We start from the raw sequence: 8,375 nt of genomic DNA, 5'->3' as shown, positions 1-8,375 counted from the left end.
GAGCCGTCCAGGTGAATGGCTGCCGAGGTTCCCTGAGCCCAGAGATGTCTTGGTGGAAGCCCAGGCGCTTGGTTGGCCGATGCCCGGTCTTCTTCCTCTTGGCCCTGGGCTTTGACCTGCTGGGGGTCGCCCTCATCCTCACCGGGGTCTTTGCCCACCTGAAGCTGGACGGGCGCAGCTTCGGGGAGTTCATCATCTACAGCGGCGCCATCCTGATCTTCTTCAGCCTCATGTGGTGGATGATCTGGTATTCCTTCAACCTGGAGGTCTCCATGGAGGACCTGCTGAAGGAGAACCTTCCGTCCCCCAAGAGGAGCAACCTGAGGCAGCTGGCCCGCAAATTCTCCGAGAGACTCTCCAAAAGGACCAGGAGGAAAATGGTGAAGGTCAGAGGTGGGCTACCCTTTGGGGTTTCCTCCTCCCCAAGTCCCCCCGGTGGGCCGGCGCACCTCACCCCGACCATCCTCATCAATCATGGCTTCAATGCCCACCCGGACTCCCCCTCCCCCCAGCAGAAGAACCTGGAGCTCAGCACCATGAGTAGCCTGTGTGGGCAGCTGGAGGCGGCCGGGGTCCAGGTGGTGGGGGACAGGCTGGTGTGACCCCCCCATGGAGGAGAGAAGGTAAGGAGACCCTTAGTGTAGAACCAAAGGGGAGTTTCTGTTTATCGAATCCCACCCCCCGCATCAGAATCCCCGGCATTCCCCATTACATCAGGGTTCCCAAAGCCCCCCCCCCATAGCAGCATTCCCCATTAAATCAGGGTTCCCAAAACATGCCCCCCCCTTACATCAGTATTCCCCATTAAATCAGGGTTCCCAAAGCCCCCCCCACATCAGCATTCCCCATTAAATCAGGGTTCCCAAAACACGCCCCCCCCCCCTTACATCAGCATTCCTCATTAAATCAGGGTTCCCAAAGCCCCCCCCCCCCCCCATAGCAGCATTCCCCATTAAATCAGGGTTCCCAAAGCCCCCCCCACATCAGCATTCCCCATTAAATCAGGGTTCCCAAAACACGCCCCCCCCCTTACATCAGCATTCCTCATTAAATCAGGGTTCCCAAAGCCCCCCCCACATCAGCATTCCCCATTAAATCAGGGTTCCCGAAACACGCCCCCCCCCCACATCAGCATTCCTCAATAAATCCGGGTTCCCAAAGCCCCCCCCCCTTACATCAGCATTCCCCATTAAATCAGGGTTCCCAAAGCCCCCCCCTCCTTGCATCAGAGTCCATTTTATCATAGTGTACTCACTTGCTTGGGGGGGGGGGGGCTATACACTGAGTGGTTGTGGTACTTGGTTAATGGGGAGCATAGGTGGGTACAACCCAGGGGCCCTGGCATGCCTAAGTTGGAGGAGGGGGGGGGGGGGGTTGCAGTTCAGTCTGAATATGGTGTCTGGGTTTCAGATAAACTGAAACCTGGACACATAATTCAAAACCCGGACTGGTGACAACCCTAGTTGGTGTGCTTCCATCAACTCTGGCCAGACTGGTAAAGACTGGGCAGCGGTGGAAGACAGCAGTTGCCTAGGTGATATTGGGTGACAACCTGATGTCTATGGGGGTAGATTGGCTAATGGTGGTAGATGTGATAATGGGTGACAACCCAGGTGCCCTATTGGCTGGGGAAACAATCCAAGGTGTTGGAAGCGGGGTCACCCGGACCCGTTGGGTTGTATCAACTTTTAGATGCAGATCTTTCACACTGGTGAGTCGTCTGCCTGATCTTCAAATCTCCATTTTCCTGGGACCTCCTACATACATTCACACACGGGCACATTGGGGGAGCACACATGTGGGTGCCCTCCCTCCTGGGTACATTGGGGGAGCACACGCTTTAACACGACTGGGATGTGGGGGGATGGAGCGTTGTCACCCTTTTTTTGAACTGGAAGTACCTGAACAATGACCTACATGGCAGGATCATCAGACATTACTTTTAATGGAAGCTTCAGTTTACAAACCTTGACAATGACTTTTGTCATGGGGGGGGGGCAACAGAGCAAGCGCGTGCGTGCGTTTCCACACATCGCGTTGTAGGTGGTTCATTAATTTCCCAGGCTTTCCCTATAGGTGAGAAATGCACAAAAAAAAGTCTCTGACCCAGTGGCGGCTGGTGCCCAAAATGTTTGGGGGGCAGAAGCAAACAAAAAAAAAAACAATTGTAGCCTCACTGTGCCCATCAATTGTCGCCACTGTGCCCATCAATTGTCGCCACTGTGCCCATCAATTGTCGCCACTGTGCCATGCCAAATGCAGCCACTGTGCCATCATTTGTCGCCACTGTGCCATGCCAAATGCAGCCATTGTGCCCATCAATTGTCATCACTGTGCCATGCCAAATGCAGCCACTGTGCCATCAATTGTTACCCCTGTGCCCATCAATTTTCACCACTGTGCCATGCCAAATGCAGCCCCTGTGCCCATCAATTGTCGCCACTGTGCCCATCAATTGTCGCCACTGTGCCCATCAATTGTCGCCACTGTGCCCATCAATTGTCGCCACTGTGCCCATCAATTGTCGCCACTGTGCCCATCAATTGTCGCCACTGTGCCCATCAATTGTCGCCACTGTGCCATGCCAAATGCAGCCATTGTGCCCATCAATTGTTGCCACTGTGCCATGCCAAACGCAGCCACTGTGCCATCAATTGTCACCCCTGTGCCCATCAATTTTCACCACTGTGCCATGCCAAACGCAGCCACTGTGCCATCATCCTTCTTGCAAAATTGCACCATAATGCTGTGGTGCCATGCGTTTTGGCACAAGGAAAAACGCACGTGTTGGATGCTTGGAGGTGCCATTTAAAAATAAAAAATAAAATCAATGGCACTGCTGTGAGGCTGCTCGGGGGGACGGGGGGGCGTGTTTCTGTTCATGTCGGGAAAGAGCGTGTTTTTTTTTTTTTTTTTATTTACATCGACTTTAATGCTTAAAATGCAACATAATTGCAGGAAAAATTGTGTTTTTTGTTTTTTTTTGTCTTCTATCTTGTTTGTGTGTCTCCTGATCCCCTTTTCATTTTGTTTGCGTTGCACATTGTTGTGACTTGTCCCACCGACCTGCGATCGCCCCTCCTCCGCTGCGGAATGTTGGGGGGGTTTCTTGCAACGTTTGCACGCGTTTAGCTCTTTATTTGCTCTGGAAGCACCAAAGAGACATTTTTACTAGAATTGTCTTTTATATTCCTGTAATTGAAAAACTGCCCACCGACCTTCATCGGCGATTGGATTGGACCGGCTGCTGCAGAACGCCCCCTTGGCACGTCGCAGATGGGCCTCCTCTGTAATATGTAGATCATAGCTCTGATACCATTATAAAAATATCATTTTGCTTGCCCATGTCCCTTTAACATCCCGCCCCTGACAACCATCAAATAGACAGGAAGTGGGGAGAAACCTTTCAAAAGAGGACATAAAATTGTATCTTTTTTTTCCTGGGGCCAATCCATGGCGGCAAACCTGTGGTAGTATGCCGCCATGATGGCGCCAGGGAATAAAATCTGACATAGACTTTAAAATGTTGCCACTCTTTAACCCCTCCAATACCGGGCACTTTCACCCCCTTCCTGCCCAGACCAATTTTCAGCTTTTAGCGCTCTCACTCTTTGACAATTGCGCGGTCATACAACTTTGTACACATTTTTGGGAGAATGGGGGGGGGGGGGGAGTGTCCCCCCCCCCTCCTCAGGCAAATGTACCCCGGGGGGGGGGGGGGGATGTGTGCTCCTCCCCTTCTTGGGCAAATGTTCCCTGGAGGGGGGGAGGGAAGGAACAGGGCAGCCATCACAAATTTTGGGGGCCCCTTACACAACTTTAGGCAGGGCCCCCCTGGAGCAGAGAACTGGGGGTGCTGATGGGGGGGGGGGGGGGAGAAACAAGTGTAATCTCTTCTCTCCAGATGCAAGATAATAAGATAAGTGGGGGGGGGCTGGAGACCATGGGGCCCCTTACAAGTGTAATGCCTGTACCCCCTGATGTTGGCCCTGGGGGGGGGGGAATGTGTGGTCCACCCCTTCTTGGCCAAATGTACCCGGGGGGGGGGGAGAGTGTGTACCCCCCAGGGGGAAATGTGTGTTCCCTTTCTGGGTAAATGTACGCTGTCATCAGAAATCTGCTCCGGGGTACAGAGAGTGACAGAGTGTAAGTATAGGATGGCTGATTATACAATAGTACAATGTAATTACACCGAATAATGAAGGTGATTAGGGGGCCGTGTAAGTGGTAGGGGTATATAAGGGTCTGTAGGGGTAATTGGTAGGGGTATTTATGGGGCTGTAGGGGTAATTGGTAGAGGTGTGTATAAGGGTCTGTAGGGGTAATTGGTAGAGATATATATGGGGCTGTAGAGGTGTATATATGGGACTGTAGGGGTGTATAAGGGTCTGTAGGGGTAATTGGTAGAGGTATATATGGGGCTGTAGGGGTAATTGGTAGAGGTATATATGGAGCTGTAGGGGTGATTGGTAGAGGTATATATGGGGCTGTAGGGGTGTAGAAGGGTCTGTAGGGGTAATTGGTAGAGGTATATATGGGGCTGTAGGGGTAATTGGTAGAGGTATATATGGGGCTGTAGGGGTAATTGGTAGAGGTATATATGGGGCTGTAGGGGTAATTGGTAGAGGTATATATGGGGCTGTAGGGGTAATTGGTAGAGGTATATATGGGGCTGTAGGGGTAATTGGTAGAGGTGTATATTTAGGGGTGTATAAGGGTCTGTAGGGGTAATTGGTAGAGGTGTGTATATATAGGGGTGTATAAGGGTCTGTAGGGGTAATTGGTAGAGGTGTGTGTGTGTATATATGGGGCTGTAGGGGTAATTGGTAGAGGTGTGTATAAGGGTCTGTAGGGGTAATTGGTAGAGGTATATATGGGGCTGTAGAGGTGTATATATGGGGCTGTAGGGGTGTATTAGGGTCTGTAGGGGTGTATTAGGGTCTGTAGGGGTAATTGGTAGAGGTATATAATGGGGCTGTAGGGGTAATTGTTAGAAGTATATATGGGGCTGTAGGGGTAATTGGTAGAGGTATATATGGGGCTGTAGGTGTAATTGGTAGAGGTGTGTGTGTATAAGGGTCTGTAGGGGTAATTGGGTAGAGGTATTTATGGGGCTGTAGGGGTATTTATGGGGTTGTAGGGGTAGGTGGTAGGGGTATTTATGGGTCTGTAGGGGTATTTATGGGTCTGTAGGGGTATTTATGGGGCTGTAGGGGTATATAAGGGTCTGTAGGGGTAATTGGTAGAGGTATTTATGGGGCTGTAGGGGTATATAAGGGTCTGTAGGGGTAATTGGTAGAGGTGCATATGGGGCTGTAGGGGTATTTATGGGGTTGTAGGGGTAGGTGGTAGGGGTATTTATGGGTCTGTAGGGGTATTTATGGGGCTGTAGGGGTATATAAGGGTCTGTAGGGGTATTTATGGGGCTGTAGGGGTATTTATGGGTCTGTAGTCACATCTTGTATTGTGTGTCCTGTGATGTTCCCCGGGTGGTTGTGCGGGGAGTTCTCCTGTCCGGGACGCTCTGTACTTGTCGGGGAGAAGAATTGCGCCTCCATACATTGTGTGCGATTTTCCATACCGCAGCCAATTAACATTCCAGAGGCCTCATTAATATTCACCAATTAGAGCGGCCGGCCTGATTTGTCGGCTAATGGGCCATGAAATGAGTCGGGTAACCTGACAATCTCACTCCCTGATCCCCACCGACCAATCCGGAAGCGGGTGGAAATTCTGCTCTGTAATTATCACTCAGACTCCATTTACTGCCATAGAGAATCTTCTACAGAAGAGCTTTCCCCCCCCCCCCTCCTCCGATCTATTATTCATCGCTGAAGATTAATCTGCTTACACTTTGCTTTTCATGATTCCCCCCCCCCCCCCCGCCCTCCTCGTCAACATGCTAACTTTATAAATCTTCTTTGCCTTTTATTTTTAATTACATACTTTTATTTTAGACTCAAGGATGTCATCACTGGGTCCATGTGCTTGTCTATGTATTGTAGGCAGATCATGGCTGGTGGGAGAGGCCAGCAGGGGGTTGTGTATAGCTTAAAATACCCCCCCCCCCCCCATGACCTGGTGATCTACTTCCCAGTAGAAACCCCAAATCGGCAGATCTCCAGCTCAGTAGTACCCTTGTTTGTCCCCCCCCCCCCCACTCCAGTTGTAGCAGTACCCTCCCTCTCCCCCGCCCCTCAGAAGCTCATCATAGACTTCTATGGAGGCTTTGGAGAAGCACCAAGAAAGTGACGGGGGGGGGGGGGGGGAAAAAAAAGAAAATCTTTATTATTAAGTGTGCTTTTGTTTTGTTTTTGTCTTTTCTTTCTAGGTCTACAGGACCTCCAGTACCCCCGTCGCCCTGCTCGGACCTCCAGTACCCCCGTCGCCCTGCTCGGACCTCCAGTACCCCCCATCGCCCTGCTCGGACCTCCAGTACCCCCGTCGCCCTGCTCGGACCTCCAGTACCCCCGTCGCCCTGCTCGGACCTCCAGTACCCCCCATCGCCCTGCTCGGACCTCCAGTACCCCCGTCGCCCTGCTCGGACCTCCAGTACCCCCGTCGCCCTGCTCGGACCTCCAGTACCCCCGTCGCCCTGCTCGGACCTCCAGTACCCCCCATCGCCCTGCTCGGACCTCCAGTACCCCCCATCGCCCTGCTCGGACCTCCAGTACCCCCCATCGCCCTGCTCGGACCTCCAGTACCCCCGTCGCCCTGCTCGGACCTCCAGTACCCCCGTCGCCCTGCTCGGACCTCCAGTACCCCCGTCGCCCTGCTCGGACCTCCAGTACCCCCGTCGCCCTGCTCGGACCTCCAGTACCCCCGTCGCCCTGCTCGGACCTCCAGAATATAGAAGATGGGACCACAGAAGGAAATAACTTTTTTTTTTTTTTTTTTTTTTTTTTTTTTTTTTTACATTCAGACCGTAACAGTTTCTGAGAGACCGCCCTACCTCAGCTGAGGCTCCGCCCCCCCACTAGGTGGAACGACAGCCGGACTTTCAATATTTTTTTGTTTTATACTATGTACAGACGCTATTTATACGTGAACATGCACAGGATATCCCGTTTTTATATATGAAGTGTTAACAAGGTTTCATTTTGCCAATTTTTTTCTATTTATTTTTCATTTTTTTTGCCTTTTTTTATATATAATTCCCTTTTTTTTTTATTTTATTTTTTGTGATGTATTTTAAATCTAGTGAAGAAAACTTGAAGGAACTCTGGCAATCAAAAAAAAAAATTAATAAAAAAATTCCAACCTTTTTCCATATTTATATAGGAATTTGGGGTGTTTTTTTGTCTATTCTATTACTATTCTGAAGGGAACAGTTACTTTTTTTTTTCTGCATTTTTAAGTCAAAAAGGATAATAGACTCACAAGAAAGAAGACAACTTTTCCATTCTCTCGGGATTTTCCTTCCTCACACTTACATTGCAATAAATATTGATTTACTAGACGTTGTAGCCTTTTAGTACATTTAAAATCGGAGGGGTTGAAGTTGAAAATGCTCTACTTACTAGCTTGAATTGTGTGGGGGGGGGGGGTTTTATTTTTTTTTTTTTTTTTTTTTTTCTATTTGTTTTATTGCCATCTGTGTCCCTAGTGGGGAGATTTCCCTTCACTTCCTGTCCCATATTCACAACAGGAAGTGAGAGAAAATCCCTAGTTGTCACCAGATCAGGTGTCTCCATTACAAGATCTCCCATCTATTGCTGTTTTGGTGACAACTTAGAGTATGTTACCCCAAATATTTATTCTTCTTGTGTGTTAACACATCTGCTATTTAATTGCTGACCGTCTCTATCATTTTCATGTACTTCTTCCATCTGAAGTCCCTGGCTGATCCTTTCTTCCTTGTCCTAGACTGATCACATATGCAGACACACAGCTTGCATGTGTTGAGTAGTGTGTTCCACCATGCCCTACCCCCCCCCACTTAATCACAGCCTGCCTTTGGGACATGGGGGGGCCCCCCCCACTTAAGCACAGCCTGCCTTTGGGACATGGGGGGGCCCCCCCACTTAAGCACAGCCTGCCTTTGGGACATGGGGGGGCCCCCCCACTTAGCACAGCCTGCCTTTGGGACATGGGGGGCCCCCCCACTTAGCACAGCCTGCCTTTGGGACATGGGGGGGGGGCCCCCACTTAGCACAGCCTGCCTTTGGGACATGGGGGGGCCCCCCCACTTAGCACAGCCTGCCTTTGGGACATGGCCACCACGCCCTACCTCCCCCCCCACTTAGCACAGCCTGCCTTTGGGACATGGGGGGGCCCCCCCACTTAGCACAGCCTGCCTTTGGGACATGGGGGGCCCCCCCACTTAGCACAGCCTGCCTTTGGGACATGGGGGGGCCCCCTCCACTTAGCACAGC

This window comes from Rana temporaria, chromosome 12 (assembly GCF_905171775.1).
Source record: "Rana temporaria chromosome 12, aRanTem1.1, whole genome shotgun sequence".
Classification (NCBI taxonomy): Eukaryota; Metazoa; Chordata; class Amphibia; order Anura; family Ranidae; genus Rana; species Rana temporaria.
The sequence above is the reverse complement of the archived record's forward strand: the minus strand, read 5'-3'. Positions refer to the sequence as shown.